We start from the raw sequence: 16,856 nt of genomic DNA, 5'->3' as shown, positions 1-16,856 counted from the left end.
GGGCAGCCCCTCAGATATTGGAACACTGCTATCATGTCCCCCCTGGTCCTTCTCTTCATTAAACTAGACATACCCAACTTGGGGATGGTTGAACAAGTTTTAGCTAAGGAAACATTCTGAACCCCAAATCTTGAAGTAGACAAACCACAGGCTCCTAAACCAGCATCAACACACCAAAACAGACTTTGGACTAATCACGGACTATTCCGAGATTCTGTTAAGATTTTCCCAGCTCAAAACTTTCTCATGAAGAAAGTATTAGAGCATAATTAATTTAATAAAAAGAAGAACTGGGGTGATATGATAACAGTGTTCCAATATCTCAGGGGCTGCCCCAAAGAAGAGGGGGGGGGTCAAGCTCTTCTCCAAAGCACCAGAAGGCAGGACAAGAAGCAATGGATGGAAACTAAGCAAGGAGAGAAGGAACCTGGAACTAAGGAGAAATTTCCTGACAGTTAGAAGAATTAACCAGTGGAACAACCTGCCTCCAGAAGCAGTGAATGCTCCAACACTGGAGGTTTTTAAGAAGAGACTGGATAGTCATTTATCTACAGTGCTATAGGGGGTTGGACTAGAAGACCTCCAAGGTCCCTTTCAACTCTGTTATTTTGTTAAGATTTCTGTTAATAGACAATCGTGTTAAGTAAGATGTCTCCTATCATTTCTTCCTCAACAAGATTGTCTAATACTCTGACTCAACCCTACTCAAACTGCTTTGCAACCCCACATCAAGGCTAATTCGGTCTGCATTTAGTTCAGGAAGCAGCTGTAAATAACTCTGGTTTTACCCCACGCAGTTATAGCTATCTCCAGACTGTTTTGCACCAACCTTCCAGTTAAGCCGTGTCTCCAGCGGGGAAACATGGATTCTCTTCAGCTAAATCTTCTGTTGAAGGAAGCTAACATCCAGAACGCAAACCCACCCAGAGTTGCATTGAATGCACCCAAATATGAGAAGCAGATCCGAGATACCCAGGACTCTAACAGGAACGAACTCTGTGCATGCCTCATCGGACCGATTCTCAAGTGCGCAGAGAGATACCATCGGCTGTCACAGGTGGGCCCTTCCTGGCAGCCGTACAAATTAATACCGGAGGGTATAAAGCTGCTTTCTCTTGAGGGCGAGTTCGTCGTAATTATTTCTGTGGCTTCATTCCAGGAAAGCTTTCTTAAAATTGCCAAGACGGTCACTCACGTCCCGTGGTAAATGATGAGATAAATACTCAGCCTAGGTGGAAGGGATTTTGAATGCCAATCTGAGTGACAGGATCAGGGGATTATCGATGGCTAAAACCTTTTTTTTTTGCTACCTGGCTCACGGCAGCCATAGTTTTCTTTCCCTCTTAAAAAAAAACCAGACTATTTTCTTTTTCATTTATTTGAAGCAATTTTAGGTGAGTTTTGGCAGCCACTTTCCTAAGCATGACAGTTTGGAGATTAAGAGCCGGACGAATGGATAAGAAATGACGTGTTGAAAGGAAGATTCTTAGCTGGCAGCTAAAAAATCAGTTCCATAGGAAAACTAAATCTTTTACTGAGATAGGCTATAATAATAGAATTTGGTTCTACTATAAAGAGAGAGACTTCTCCAGCTACAACTGTGATGGATCCTGTCCAACATGGTCATAACTTGTGACAGCCATAAAGCAGGACTGTGACTGACCTGATTTAAGACTTTTTTCAAGTAGTTTAAGTGAATCCATGGCCACGAAGCAAACCCCGCAGTTATTAAGCGAAAACAAACAGTTGCTAAGGCATGGGTTTGCCCAAAACTGGAAATACATGCAGTTTTCAGCAAAGACATTGTAAACCACGGTCACGTGACTGCTGGACACTGCAAAAAGGTGTAATTTTTTTAAATTTCTAATGTTAAGTTTTATAGGTTGTTTTATATATCAGCCCAGAGCCTCTCTTTGAGGGAGATGCACGGTTTAGAACATGAAATATAGACAGATAGACAGAGAAAGAAAGAAAGAAAGAAAGAAAGAAAGAAAGAAAGGAAGGAAGGAAGGAAGGAAGGAAGGAAGGAAGGAAGGAAGGAAGGAAGGAAGGAAGGAGAGGGAGGGAGGGAAAGGAAGGGAGGAAGGAAGGAAGGAAGGAAGGGAAGAAAGAAAGAAAGAAAGAAAGAAAGAAAGAAAGAAAGAAAGAAAGAAAGAAAGAAAGAAAGACGGATAGAAGAGTAGATGATATAGACGGATGATAGACATAGATGATAGATGTATAGGTAGGTAGGTAGGTAGGTAGGTAGGTAAGTAGGTAGGTAGATAGATAGACAGATAGACAGACAGATAGAAAAGTTGGTAGGTAGGTAGGTAGGTAGGTAGGTAGGTAGGTAGGTAGGTAGGTAGGTAGGTAGACAGACTGACCAACCGAGAGACAGACAGATAGACAAACAGACGGATAGATACATAGACAGACAGATAGAAAGGTAGGTAGGTAGGTAGGTAGACCAACCGACAGACCGACCGACCGACAGACAGACAGGCAGACAGACAGACAGACCATAGAAAGGTAGATGATAGATTTATGACAGACAGACAGACACAGAGACAGATAAGATATGGCCCAGGGCGAGCACCAAAATAAATCAGTCCTATGACTACAGGGGGCAGCAACCATTAGAAGTTCAAATCTGGGTCATAAGTACCCCAGGTGTGTCTGTCAGAACTTTGAACCAGTCGTAGGTCGAGGACTACATGAATAATCTTTAGCTGTCCAAGAAGCCGCAGAAAACGGGCCGGACCTGCCAACTGCTTCACAAGACAATGAAACAGCATCGAAATATTTATCCCCGCTGCAATAAATAAAACTGCTTCCCTGGGGTGATTTAATGCATTTCTCTTTTTTTTGTGTGTGTGGTCTAATTGAGTATCCTCTTGAATCTCTTCTCTGCTCTTCTGTAATCACCGAGGGAAGCCTAGAGTCGCCTCCGCGAGATGGGTGACACAGGAGTTTAATAATAAAAAAAAATTAAATGCATCCGGAAAGACCGCCAGCATCCCATCCTTCTCCTGTAAATCTGGGAGGCACCTCGGAAGGTTATCCTGCTTCCCAGGACTTAAAGATGCTTTTTCAGCTCTTCTGTGTTTCTTGGAAGGTCACTTCTCTATACTGACCCCAGCACTGTGAAGGCCCATGTTAAAAAAAAATGTACAGGTGTTTCCAGACATGGCCCACAAGGCTGTCACAGGGACTTACCAGCCAACTCTAGAAGTATCTTGGGAGAGCAGAAGAAGCTGTCACAACAATGTACTCTGGCATGGGGAGACATATGAGCCCAAGAAACCATCAGCTCATTCTAGGAAACAATACTTTCCTACGGGACAACAGTACGGTCAGACAACTACTTTGCTCATCGGAGGGAGGGGGGAATGAAAGATAAAACTTGTGAATTGGGCAATGTTGGATGGGCAATTGTCAACTTATTTCTAGATTGTGGAGGAGGAGGAGGAGGAGGAGGAGGAGGAGGAGGAGGAGGAGGAGGAGGAGGAGGAGGAGGAGGAGGAGGAGGAGGAGGAGGAAAGAAAGAGAAGGAGGAGGAGGAGGAGGAGAAAGAGAAGGAGGAGGAGGAGGAGGAGAAGAAGAAGAGGAGGAGGAGAAAGAGGAGGAGAAAGAAGGAGAAAGAGAAGGAAGAGGAAGAGGAGGAGGAGGAAGAGGAGGAGAAGAAGAAGAAGAGGAGGAGGAGGAGGAGGAGGAGGAGGAGGAAGAAGATGATTGTGGGGTCCGTTGTGCTCTCTGAGTTGGGTCGTTGTCTGGAAGACATGTCATGACCCAACTAGGGAAGATCATCTGTGCTAGAAGGGAGACGAGAAGAAGAAGAAGAAGAAGAAGAAGAAGAAGAAGAAGAAGAAGAAGAAGAAGAAGAAGAAGAAGAAGAAGAAGAAGAAGAAGAAGAAGAAGAAGAAGAAGAAGAAGAAGAAGAAGAAGAAGAAGAAGAAGAAGAAGAAGATTGTTTACATATCCCATTCCAGCATTTTTCTTCTCCTCCTCTCCAATTTCTTCTCAGCTATTTCCCAATTTGAACTCAGCCCCATCGCTGTGCATCAGGATCGTCGTCCTAAAATTTGCAGAATAGTCTGTGCCCCGGCGTCTCCCCCTTCCTTGCCACTAAACAGATGTCCAAGGAAGAACTGGGTGTTCCCCCTGCCAGATGGTTTCTGAAAAGCCATCTTGTTACTGGCTTAATATATCCCAATTAAAATTGGAACGGAACGTTTTTTAAAAGCTACCAGATTTTATATCACTTCAAAGATATTGCAATATATATATATATATATAAATAATGGTTCTTCGTGAGACACTGGAGGGGCCTCCCCATTTAGTAGCCTAATTCAGAGCCTAACTACAAGCCTATTACCACAATTGTTGGTTTGCACAGCCTCTGACCGGCACAATACACTTGTGTTACCTCTACTCTCAGAGGTAAGACACAATTATAGGTAGACCTCACAACAGTTCCTTTAGTGACGGTTCAAAGTTACAACGGCATTGAAAAAAGCGACCTATTACCGTTTTTCACACTTACGGCCGTTGTAGAGTCCCTGAGGTCATGGGATCAAAATTCGGAGGCTTGGTACTGGCAGGTACTTAAGACGGTTTCAGTGTCCTGGGGGTCACGTGATCCCCTTTGGGAACGTCTTGACAAGCAAAGTCAACGAGGAAGACTTAACAACTTGTCACTAACAACTGCTGTGATGCACAACAACTTGGGCAAAAAAAGGTTATAAAATGGGGCAAAATTCACTTAACAAATGTCTCACTTAACAACAGAAATTTTGGGCTCAGTTGTTGTAAGTCAAGGACTACGTTTATTGTTCCCGGGGTTGAAACAAGGGATGTTCAACCACTGGCTTATGGAAAGATCCCTAATATTGTGATACTAAGGACTCGACTAGCTTGAATTTAATGCCCATTTTGGAGGAATAAATCTGCGTTCTCTTCTCTCTTTTTCGTTCATGGCAGGAGCTCTCCAAATTTGGCAACTTTTGTGAACTTCAACTCCCAGGAAAATTCTCCAGGGGAATTCTGGGAGCTGAAATTCACAAGTCTTAAAGATGCCGAGTTTGAGGAGCCCTGAATTCTCTCTTAGCAAGGCTGTCGCAAGGATAGAGAGAAAGAGCCCATTTTGTAAATCACTTGAAAATGCAAATATTTTACCCAGGTCTTTGTAAGCCACTGAGAGTGAATCAGGCAACTGTAAATTTTCTAAAATAAATAGTAAAATAAAATAATAAGAAGATAGTTAAGGTAAGGTAAGATAAGATAAGATAAGGCAAGATGATAATATAAAGTAACGTAAAGTAAGGTAAGGTAAGGTAAGGTAGGATAGGATAGGATAGGATAGGATAGGATAGGATAGGATAGGATGAGATGATAAGAATAAAATAATAAAATAAAGTAAAGTAAAATAAAATAAAACAATAAAATAAAATAAAGTAAAACAATAAAGTAAAATAAAATAAAGTAAAATAAAATAAAACAATAAAATAACATAAAATAAAGTAAAACAATAAAATAAAATAAAAGTAAAATAAAGTAAAATAAAATAAATAAAATAAAATAAAATAAAACAATAAAATAAAGTAAAGTAAAATAAAATAAAATAAAATAATAAAATAAAATAATAACATAAAATCTGCTCACAAAGCCCTTTTTCCAAAGATCAAAATGAGCAAGATTTCTGCTTATTTGAAGGATCATTCACAAGAAAGATACATTTCGGTTTGGAGAAGATGGATAGATTATATTCAGAATAAATATGGGACTAAAAAGTTCCACTTAGTTTATAAGTAAATCTTAGAGTATTATTAATAGTTTATTATAGTGGAATATTATTATTATTTTTAGCATTAGTATTGTTTAACAATTTGGATATTGTATTGTTTAATAATTAGTTTAATAATTAGGATATTATGTTTGTTTTATGTTTTTATTATTATTATGTTTACTTTTAATTTGTTTATATTTATGCGAAAGGGGAGTTAAAGCGCATTATGGACTGGGTTATTGATGCAGTTGGTTAATGTTAGTTAGATTATGATTATTATAATTGTAACCCTGTATTCAGCTCTGGGAAGTGGGGAAGGGAGATAGGGGGGTATAAGGTGGGTTGGTTTTGGGGTTTATATTGTAACTTTTATAAAACTCTTCAATAAAAAAACGTGAGCAAGTTACTTTGAAAGCATAGGCACCGAAAAACACTTCCGCAATCACTCACAAAGCCGGTGAAGGCACAACAGGAACCATCGTCCTAGTTCAGTGGTTCTCAACCTTTTTAATGCCGCGACCCCCAACCGGTCATAAGTCGAGGACTACTCAACTGGTGCAGCACCGTTTGCAGACTGGGACTTTTGGCGGGCTCAGCAGGGCAGAGACAGCCTGGACAATTCCTATTGGCTTTGGAAAGCCAATAGAATTAGACTCTATTCAAGAGCGTCTATTCGATTGGCTTTCAAAACCAATAGAAGAAAAGGGAGTAGCACAGCTAAGGAAAAGGGGGGGAAAATGGTGGACTGCGTTGTTTGGCGACCCCCGTGAAATGGTCGTTCGACCCCAAATGGGGTCCCGACCCACAGGTTGAGAACCACTGTCCTAGTTGAAGGCGTAAAGGGAGTCTGCCTTTTCTCCCACGACGAGTTCAAATACCCAGAAACCAGAGCACATTTTCACCACACCTATCAGGACCCCTCACTTCCTGATCTGATTGTCTTTACACTTTGGGGCGAGAGCCGAAAGAAATTCAGACAGCTAACAATCACAATTCAGCCTTTTCTTAGACAGCCCAACAAATACTTCACACAGTGGCAGCAGGGCAGAGAGCCTGGGACCTGCCAGGCCTGTTTGCGTAATCGGATCCGGTCTTGATAATTATTACATTGTGTTGTTGTTGTTTTTTGAGAGCATCTGTGGATGTCGCCTGATGGCTACTGTGGGCCTTTCCTTGCCTGCCAAGACAAACAGCCCAAAGTACATTAGCATGAGACTCTCCCCACTTGTGTCACACCCACGTTAAAATCTTGCCTGGCTATGTCATTGCAACAGCTGTCGGCCTCAAATTCTCAGAACAAATCTGGGAAGGGAAGCGAGCGTGACCAAGGTACAAAGAGAAAGTGTCTGTACACTAAAACTGAATTCGGTAAACTGAATTTAAAAAGATGTTGGGACTCTAGAAAGAGTGCAGAGAAGAGCAACAAAGATGATCAGGGGACTGGAAGCTAAAACATGTAAGGAACGGTTGCTGGAGTTGGGTAGGTCTAGTTTAATGAAGAGAAGGACGATGGATGACATGATAGCAATCTTCTAGTATCTCAGGGGCTGCCACAAAGAAGAGGGAGTCAAGCTATTTTCCAAAGCGCCTGAAGGCAGGACAAGAAGCAATGGATGGAAACTGATCAAGGAGAGAAGCAACCTGGAACTAAGGAGAAACTTCCTGACAGTTAGAACAATTAACCAGTGGAACAACCTGCCTCCAGAAGCGGTGAATGCGCCAACACTGGAAATTTTTAACAAGAAACTGGACAGCCATTTGTCCGAAATGGTATAGGGTTTCCTGCCTGAGCAGGGGGTTGGACTAGAAGACCTCCAAGGTCCCTTCCAATTCTGTTATTCGGTTAAGTAGAAGCACTGTTCTTTATTTTTCAGTCAAGCTTGGTCTAAGAAGCAAGGCAGACTCTTGAAAAATGTTTGGTGGCCTTTTGCTTGAGAAGCATAACCCACTCCAATCTCCAAAGGGCCATTAACTCTTAAGTCTCTGTATGACCAGCACATTTAAGACGAGATGTCTCCAAAAACGGCCTTCTCCACTGCAGTTCCTACCTGTATGTGTTCCTCTAACCTCACTTGGGTCTATTACCCCATTTCCCCCCCACCCCAATATAATCTGAGTGGAGAATGTCTTTAAATGCAGCTTTAAACTGTCTCTCAGAGTTTGCCATGAGCTCCTTGAGTTTCAGCAGAAGGCCTCCAGAAGGCCTAAAACAGTGATGGCGAACCTTTTAGAGACCGAGTGCCCAAACTGCAACCTAAAACCCACTTATGCATCATCGGGTGCTGGGTGGGTGTGACCCATTGGCTGGGCATGGCCCATTGGCTGGGCGTGGCTGCGGTGATAACAGCAGACTGGGTGGGACTAAAAAGTTCAATCAATCAATTCCAACTTTGCAAATTTTTTTTCCCCGTGAGAAGTTGAAATTGACTGATTGATTGAACCCTTTTTTTTTTTTTTTTTTTGCACACGACGGCGGAGGCTTAAAGCGAAAAGGTTTTATAAAACCCAGCTGAAGGCCTCGGACTGGGGCTACAACGCGCGTGCCCACAGAGAGGGCTCTGAGTGCTGCCTCTGGCACCCGTGCCATAGGTTTGCCACAACTGGCCTAAAACACCAGTATTTTCCAATTATTACATGATCAACGTCATCAGCTGCTTCAGATTTGCACAAAAGAACAAGTTCATATGTAAAGGTCCACTTTATTGCTAAAAGCCTATGCACAGGAATCAACTAACTGTTAGCACCTGCTTGAACTTAAGAGTTGGTGGAATTCAAGGGAATTTGGACTTAGTTCGCTTGCGTCCACATACGGATTCTAGGGTGATTCCTCTTTTGACTCCACCCCCAGATTCTGCCTCTCCTTCTCCTGCAGAAACCTCTTTCTCTAAACCCCTCAATTAAATCTTCCTGTGACACAACATTTCTAAACCAAAATGTTTCTGGCACTGACCTGGAATATCTGGGGCGTGGCTGCTACAGTGAAATACCCATCAGATTACATATGATTTGTTCATTTGAACTCTTTCTGCCTTGTCAAAGGCCACGGTGGATTAAAATAATATTATATTTTCAGCTTAATGTGTCTCGAGATATCAAAGGATGAATCTTTCAGAAGGGACTCTATAACGCATCTATTTAATCAACAAATCTGTATAGCTTATTTTAATTTTCCTTTTAAGTGATAATATTTTAAATTGTCAATCATCTTAATTTTGATTTCATGTTGTGTTGTAAGCTGCTGAACAAACTTGCTAGTTGACAGCATAAGGAGAGAGAGGGAGGGAGAGAGAGGGAAAGAGAGGGAAAGAGAGAGAGAGAGGGAGGGAGGTATTTTTTAAAAAGCACCAGATTTGTCTCTGCATTTTCAGAGATTTATATATCAGATATATATAAAAAATACAGGTGATAAAAATTGCCAATTCCTAGCACTATAGTACTGTTTGGAATTTACAAACAAATCAATCCTCATTCTGGGAAATTCAATTTTTTCCAACAGAACATACACTCAAAAGTGATGTAATACGCTCGGCTCCCTGGGAAAGCATATGAAGAATAGGCTGCCAAACAGAAAATGTTTGTTTCCTTCAGATCTTTTCTTAAAGGCATCCAAAACCAAAACAGAAAGAGAACCCAACCCCCCCCCCACCTGCTTTGAGGGGGATCCTTGAGGAGTGTGAAAATAATCCGAAGACAGATTTCCTTTTGTTTCCCCAGTGGCTTCACCGTAATGAGGCTGCAGTCGTTCCTTCACCAAGGGAGAGGAGGGGGGAGTGGAAGGGGAAGGAAAGGGAAGAGGAAGGGAAGAGGGAAGGGAAGGAAAGAAAAGGGGTAGGGAAGGGAAGGGAGAGGGAAGAGGAGAGGAGCAAGGAGGGGAGGGCAGGGAAGGGGAAGGGAAGGATGAGGGAAGAATAAAGGAAGGGAAGAGGGAAGGGAAGGGAAGAGGGAAGAAAAGGAAAGAGAAGGGATAGGGAAGGGAGAGGGAAGGGAGAGGGAAGGGAAGGGGAGAGGAGAGGAGAGGGGATGGAAGGGGAGGGGAGGGAAGGGGAAGGGAAGGATAAGTGAAGGATAAAGGAAGGGAAGAGGGAAGGGAAGAGGAGAGAGGAGAGGAGAGGGGAGGGGATGGAAGGGGAGGGGAGGGGAAGGGAAGGGAAAGATGAGGGAAGAGAAGGATAAGGGAAGGATAAAGGAAGGGAAGAGGGAAGGGAAGGGAGAGGGAAGGGGAGGGGAGGGGAGAGGAGAGGGGAGGGGAAGGGAAGGGAAAGATGAGGGAAGGGAAGGATAAGGGAAGGATAAAGGAAGGGAAGAGGGAAGGGAAGGGAAAGGGATTGGAAGGATAATGAAAGGGAAAGGAAGAATAAAAGAAGGGAAGGGAAGAGGGAAGAGAAGGGAAGAATAAGGGGAGGGGACTACTGCCTTTGCAAAATTCTGCAGCAAGCCCAGGAAGGCTCCGTATCAGGGTGAAATAGGGAATACATGTATCTCACTTAGATTTTCCTTCTCCCCCAAAGTCATTTTTTGAGAGATGTTTCGCATTCCTTTCTGAGTAGGAAACGGTTCTCAGTGGGGTCATTGCTGGAGAAAAGAAGAGGCGTGTTCCAATTGCAGAGGAAAAGGGTCCCGTGATCTAAATCCCGGTCCGGTTGTACATAGTTTATTACTTGCAGTGCTCTGACTTGTATCTAGGCACGGAGGGGAGGCGGGGAGAGAACCAACCTCGAGAAGGTTAATTTAATTCCTTTCCAAAGTTCTGCATAATCACAGACCGAACGGTAAGCAATTCTAAAAAAAAGAAAACGACTTTTTGGGGGGCCATTTCCATTTTCGGTAAGCATTTAAACGACCTGCTTTTTTTAAACAAAAAAAAATCTGACGGTGTTAAATATTCTAAAATAAGAAAAGGTTCCCCTCCCCCCCCAACAAGGCACCTTCTTCCCTTTTTGAAAGATGCATTTGCTCACGAAAGAGAAAGAAAAGATGGAAGACGTTCACAATAAATACAGAATTGCAAGGAAGACAGGGGATGGTACCTCAGGTTAAGAGCCCTGGTGGCACAGTGGATGGAATGTGGTATTGCAGGCAAAACTCTGCCCATTGCCAGGAGTTCGATCCTGACCGGCTCAAAGTTGACTCAGCCTTCCGAGGTCGGTAAAATGAGGACCTAGATGGTGGGGAACAATAGGCTGACTCTGTAAACCGCTTAGAGAGGGCTGTAAAGCACTGGGAAGTGGTATATAAGTCTAAGAGCTATTGCTATGGCCCGTCCCTCCCTCCCTCCGTTCCTTCCTTCCTTCCTTCCTTCCTTCCTTCCTTCCTTCCTTCCTTCCTTCCTTCCTTCCTTCCTTCCATCCGTCCATGGTGGGGCAGTGGTTAGAATGCAATATTGTCAGTTAATTCTGCCCACAGCCAGGAGTTCAATCCTGACCGGCTCAACGTTGACTCAGCCTTCCATCCTTCCGAGGTCGGTAAAATGAGGACCCAGATTGTTGGGGACAAACAGGCTGACTCTGTAAACAGCTTAGAGAGGGCTGTCAAGCACTGTGAAGCGGTATATAAGTCTAAGTGCTATTGCTATCCTTCCTTCCTTCTTTCCTTCCTTCCTTCCCTCCCAGTGGTTAGAATGCAGCATTGCAGGGTGATTCTACCCACAGCCAGGAGTTCACTCCTGACCGGCTCAACGTTGACTCAGTCTTCCATCCTTCCGAGGTCAGTAAAATGAGGACCCAGATTGTTGGGGGCAACAGGCTAACTCTGTAAACCGCTTAGAGAGGGCTGTAAAGCACTGCAAAGCAGTATATAAATCTAAGAACTATTGCTATCCTTCCTTCCTTCCTTCCTTCCTCCCTCCCTCCCTTCCTCCTTCCCTCCCTCCCTCCCTCCCTCCCTTCCTTCCTTCATTCATTCCTTCCATCTGTCCATGGTGTGGCAGTGGTTTGAATGCCATATTGCAGGCTGACTCTGCCCACTGCCAGCAGTTCGATCCTGACCGGCTCCAGGTTGACTCAGTCTTCCATCCTTCCGAGGTCGGTAAAAAGAGGACACAGATTGTTGGGGACAACAGGCTGACTCTGTAAACCGCTTAGAGAGGGCTGGGAAGCACTGTGAAGCGGGATATAAGTCTACATGTTATTGGTTGTGCTATTAAATAGAGACAATTGGTCTGGCAGGAAATAAACCAAATCCTTAAATTTCAAATAAATCACAATGGTTGGCACTGTACAAGATACCAGATAAGAGCAACAAAGATGATGAAGGGACTGGAGGCTAAAATCTATAAAGAACGGTTGCAGGAATCGCATATATATCTAGTTTAATGAAAAGGAGGACCAGTGGGTGACATGATAACAGCCTTCCAATATTTGAGGGGCTGCCACAAAGAAGAGGAGGGGGGTCCACCTCTTCTCTAAACCCCAGAAGGCAGGACAAGAAGCAACAGATGGAAACTAATCAAGGAGAGAAGCAACCTGGAACTAAGGAGGAATTTCCTGACAGTGAGAACAATTAATTAGTGGGACAGAAGTTGCCTCCAGAAGTTGTGGGTGATCTATCCGTGGCGGTTTTCAAGAAGAGACTGGGCAACCATTTGCCTGGAATAATATTGTGTCTCCTCAATTCTGTTATTCTGCTATTCTTTATTTATTTTGTTAAATGACAACACAAATGTTTTTCCCATCCCACTTTAAAGGATATGATCCAGTGTTATTCGCCTTAATTAGTTTGACTGAGCAGCAGTCATGGGGGTACCACAGAGGTTTAACACAGATACATTTTGTTAGCATTTAATAGGGGATGGGCATGGAAGCACTAGAGTCTCTCACGCTTAGAAGCAAGCAGAGAAGAGGAATCGCTGTGTTCCAATATCTCAGGGGTTGCACAAAGAGGAGATGGGGAGGGGAGGGAGAGAGGGTGAGGGAGAGAGAAAGAGGGTGGGGAAGGAGAAGGGAAAGGGAGAGAGAGGGGGAGGGGAGAGGCAGGGGAAGGAGGAAGAGGGAGAAGAGGAGGAGGAGGGACAGGGTGAGAGAGAGGGAGGGGCAGGGGAGGAGGAAGAGGGAGAGGGAGGAGGGAGGAGGGAAAGGGTGGGGGATAGAGAAAGGGGATGGGGAGGGGGAGGGAAAGAGAGAGAGAGAGGGAGGAGCAGGGGCACAGGAGAGGAGGAGGAGGGAAAGGGTGAGAGAGTGGGAGGGAGGGGCTGGGGGAGGAGGAGGAGGGAAAGGGAGAGAGGGAGGCAGGGGAAGGAGGAAGGAGGAAGAGGGAGAGGAGGAGGAGGGACAGGGTGAGGGAGAGAGAGAGGGGCAGGGGAGGAGGAAGAGGGAGAGGGAGAAGGGAAAGGGTGGAGGATAGAGAAAGGGGATGGAGAGGAGGAGGGAAAGGGAGAGAGAGAGGGAGGAGCAGGGAACAGGAGAAGAAGAGGAGGGAAAGGGTGAGAGAGTGGAAGGGAGGGGCTGGGGGAGGAGGAGGAGGAGGGAAAGGGAGAGAGGGAGGGGAGAAGCAGGGGAAGGAGGAAGAGGGAGAGGAGGAGGAGGAGGGACAGCGTGAGGGAGAGAGAGAGTCAGGGGCAGGGGAGGAGGAAGAGGGAGAGGAGGAGGAGGAGGGACAGCGTGAGGGAGAGAGAGAGGGAGGGGCAGGGGAGGAGGAAGAGGGAGAGGAGGAGGAGGGACAGCGTGAGGGAGAGAGAGAGGGAGGGGCAGGGGAGGAGGAAGAGGGAGGGAGGAGGGAAAGGGTGGGGGATGGGGAGGAGGAGGGAAAGGGAGAGAGAGGGAGGAGCAGGGGCACAGGAGAGGAGGAGGAGGGAGAGGGAGAGAGAAAGTGGTGGAGGGAGAGGAGGAGGTGATAGAGGAGGGAGAGGGAGGAGGAAGGAAAGGGTGAGAGAGTGGGAAGGAGGGGCTGGGGGGAGGAGGAGGAGAAGGGTAAGGGAGAGAGAGGCAGGAGAGAGGCAGGGGAAGGAGGAAGAGGGAGAGGAGGAGGGACAGAGGAAGGGAGAGAGAGGGAGGGGCAGAGGAGGAGGGAGAAGGGAGGGAAAGGATGAGGGATAGAGAGTGGGAGAGGAGGAGGAAAAAGGAGAGAGAGAGGAGCAAAGGCAGTGGAGAGGAGGAGGAGGGAGAGGGAGAGAGAGTGGTGGAGGGAGAGGAGGAGGTGATGGAGGAGGGAGAGGGAAGAGGAGGGAAAGGGTGAGAGAGAGAGTGGGAGGGAGGGGCTGGGGGGAGGAGGAGGAGGGAGAGGGAGAGAGAGTGGTGGAGGGAGAGGGAGGAGGAAGGAAAGGGTGAGAGAGAGAGTGGGAAGGAGGGGCTGGGGGGAGGAGGAGGAGGGAAAAGGAGAGAGGGAGGCAGGGGAGAGGCAGGGGAAGGAGGGAGAGGGAGAGGAGGAGGAGGGACACAGGGAGGGAGAGAGGGGGGAGGGGCAGAGGAGGGAGAGGGAGAGGAGGAAGAGGAGGGACAGGCGAGGGAGAGAGAGAGGGAGGGGCAGGAGAGGAGGTAGAAGAGGAGGAGAAGAAGAAGAATCATCACTCTCTTTTTTTTTTCAAAAGATGATGGGAAAAAAGCAAATAAAAATAATATCATTCTCAATTGTCCGTGTATACCGGTATTTATTTTTTTTTTACGGTTTTCATTGTTGCGATATTGTCTGCCTCCCAGAGTGAACCAGACTGTGATGGTAGATACAGAAATTAAATAAATAATAAACCAACCAACCAACAAATAAAGCCAGCCCCACTAGGCTAAATAATAATGACTATAGCATCCATTAAGCTGTTCAGGTTTTTGCATATTGGCCTGCAGGCCTGCATGCATATGTATGTATGTATGCGTCTCTATGTAAATATAAGTATCGACCCCAAAGCTACGAGTGGTGCAAAGAGCCACATATAATATACATGTAATATACATATAGACATACATTCTGCAACCCCTTAATTTGGACCCATTAAGACTTCTTGGGCAAGTTTCCACTGGCTTGGCGCAGCCTAAAGGCCTCGGAAGGAAGGCCGTGGAAGACTAAAAATATCCGCGCCTTTTCCAAGCAGATCATTAATTTCGACCTTTCCCTTCTCTCTCCCTGCCCTCCCTTGAATGCACTTGGGCTGCCTTGCAAGACTGCCAAAGTGTGTGGGGGGGGGGACACACACAACCACACGCAGCCGATCAAAATCAAGGAGCTCCAGTTAAGAGCTAGCTGCGGAAGACACATCCATCAACACAACTCTCTCCTTTTTCTAATGAAAATGAAGCTCAGTGGAAGAAAAATAGGCCCGGCCAGCTCAGAAGCACACAGCTAAAACAACAACAACAACAACAACACCCCACTGTACATTCATTTGATTGGAATAAATGATTGTAGCCACTGGGCTCCCTTCCCATTCTGTGATTCCACATGCAGACTTGCTAAAAAAAAAAAAAAAAAAACCATCTTGACGACAGAATGACAGAGGTGAAGAACACACCTGCATGTCGCAATCCCCTTAAAATCGCAGCTCGGCTGCAAATCCTGGATGGTAGAGATTAGTCTGTACTACGGGGATGTGTAATAAATGCACAAATATTGCTGCAGGGCTTTTGAAAGACCCGTATTATTATTAATTCAGAAGATTTTAAAGATTAAAATGGAACTGAAACCAGAAAGATTTGGGGGAGGGATCTAGAATGGAGAGGTAACTAGAAAAAGGTTGCGGAAATTTGTTTTCATATGTGACGGTTGCAGTAACATTGCGGACAATTTGAGCCACAGCAGTATTATTCGCTGAAAAGTGAAAAGATTTTAATTTATAATAATAATAATAAAGATGGAAGGGACCTTGGAGGTCATCGAGTCCAACCCCCTGCTCAGGCAGGAAACCCTATACCATTTCGGACAAATGGCTGTCCAGTCTCTTCTTAAAAACTTCCAGTGTTGGAGCATTCACAGCTTCTGGAGGCAGGTTGTTCCACTGGTTAATTGTTCTCACTGTCAGGAAGTTTCTCCTTAGTTCTAGGTTGCTTCTCTCTTTGGTTAGTTTCCACCCGTTGCTTCTTGTCCTGCTTTCAGGAGCTTTGGAGAATAGCTTAATTCCCTCTTCTTTATGGCAGCCCCTGAGATATTGGAACACTGCTATCATGTCCCCCCTCGTCCTTCTCTTCGTTAAACTAGACATACCCAATTCCAGCAATTGTTCCTTATATGTTTTAGCCTCCAGTCCCCTAATCATCTTTGTTACTCTTCTCTGTACTCTTTCTAGAGTCTCAGCATCTTTTTTACATCGTGGTGACCAAAACTGGATACAGTATTCCAAGCATGGCCTTACCAAGGCATTGTAAAGTGGTATTAACACTTCATGTGATTTTGATTCTATCCCTCTATTAATGCAGCCCAGCACTGTGTTGGCCTTTTTGGCAGCTGCAGCCCACGGCTGGCTCCTATTTAAGTGATTGTCCACTAAGACTCCGAGGTCCCTCTCATAGTTGCTACTATTGAGCAAGGTACCCCCTATACTATACCTGTACATTTGGTTTTTCTTGCCTAAATGTAGAACCTTACTTTTTTCACCATTGAATTTCATTTTGTTAGATAGCGCCCGGTGTTTAAGTCTCTCCAGGTCCTCCTGTATCTTAAGCCTGTCTTCTGGAGTGTGACACTAGTGAGTGACACTACCCAGACGGGGAAACGTCGATGAAGATGACGGAGCTTGCAAAAAGGACTAAATTGACTTCCTCAAGTCGAGAAAAGGCAACGCAACCGTCAACTGTCCCGTTGACATTTCCAGAAAAAAGAAACTCCCGGGACATGGTTTGACCAAGCGTATAATACTTTACTGAAAATTTACATTGGCGCAGAAGAAAGCAAAACCAGCTCCGGTTTTTCCGCTTGAAAGCTTGCTTCATTAAACAATAGATTCCCTCGCTCTCACCCACCGGGTGTTCACGTTGTCCAATAGGAATATTTCTTCTTGTGACAAGAAAAGTCACACCTGAGTTAATGACCTTGTTGTTATCCGCACCAAGCTCTCACCGGTTGCCTAGATACCACCCCTCCCACCTTTCCATACCAAAATCTGGTCCAGCTGTGAGCAAGGGGAATGGGCAAATCAGTCTTGACAGGTAGTCCTCAACATATGACCACA

The 16,856-nt window shown here is 45.1% G+C and overlaps 1 protein-coding gene across 4 annotated transcripts in view; it reads right to left on the bottom strand.

The window, feature by feature from the left end:
* Positions 1-16,856, bottom strand: part of ENOX1 (ecto-NOX disulfide-thiol exchanger 1) — a 383,175-nt gene that overhangs the window by 276,223 nt on the left and 90,096 nt on the right. The window contains exon 1 of one of the 4 annotated variants that reach the window (XM_039366737.1): positions 830-1,766. The exons of the other annotated variants lie outside the window; for them this stretch is intronic. The gene's annotated coding sequence lies outside the window, so the exon portion shown is untranslated. Of the gene's footprint in view, positions 1-829; positions 1,767-16,856 lie in introns of those variants that run through there. 4 annotated transcript variants of the gene reach the window in all.

Source organism: Crotalus tigris, unplaced genomic scaffold (assembly GCF_016545835.1).
Source record: "Crotalus tigris isolate CLP2741 ecotype Arizona unplaced genomic scaffold, ASM1654583v1 scf7180000020351.1464749751:1500972, whole genome shotgun sequence".
Taxonomy (NCBI): domain Eukaryota; kingdom Metazoa; phylum Chordata; class Lepidosauria; order Squamata; family Viperidae; genus Crotalus; species Crotalus tigris.
This window is presented reverse-complemented; position numbering and strand designations above follow the sequence as displayed.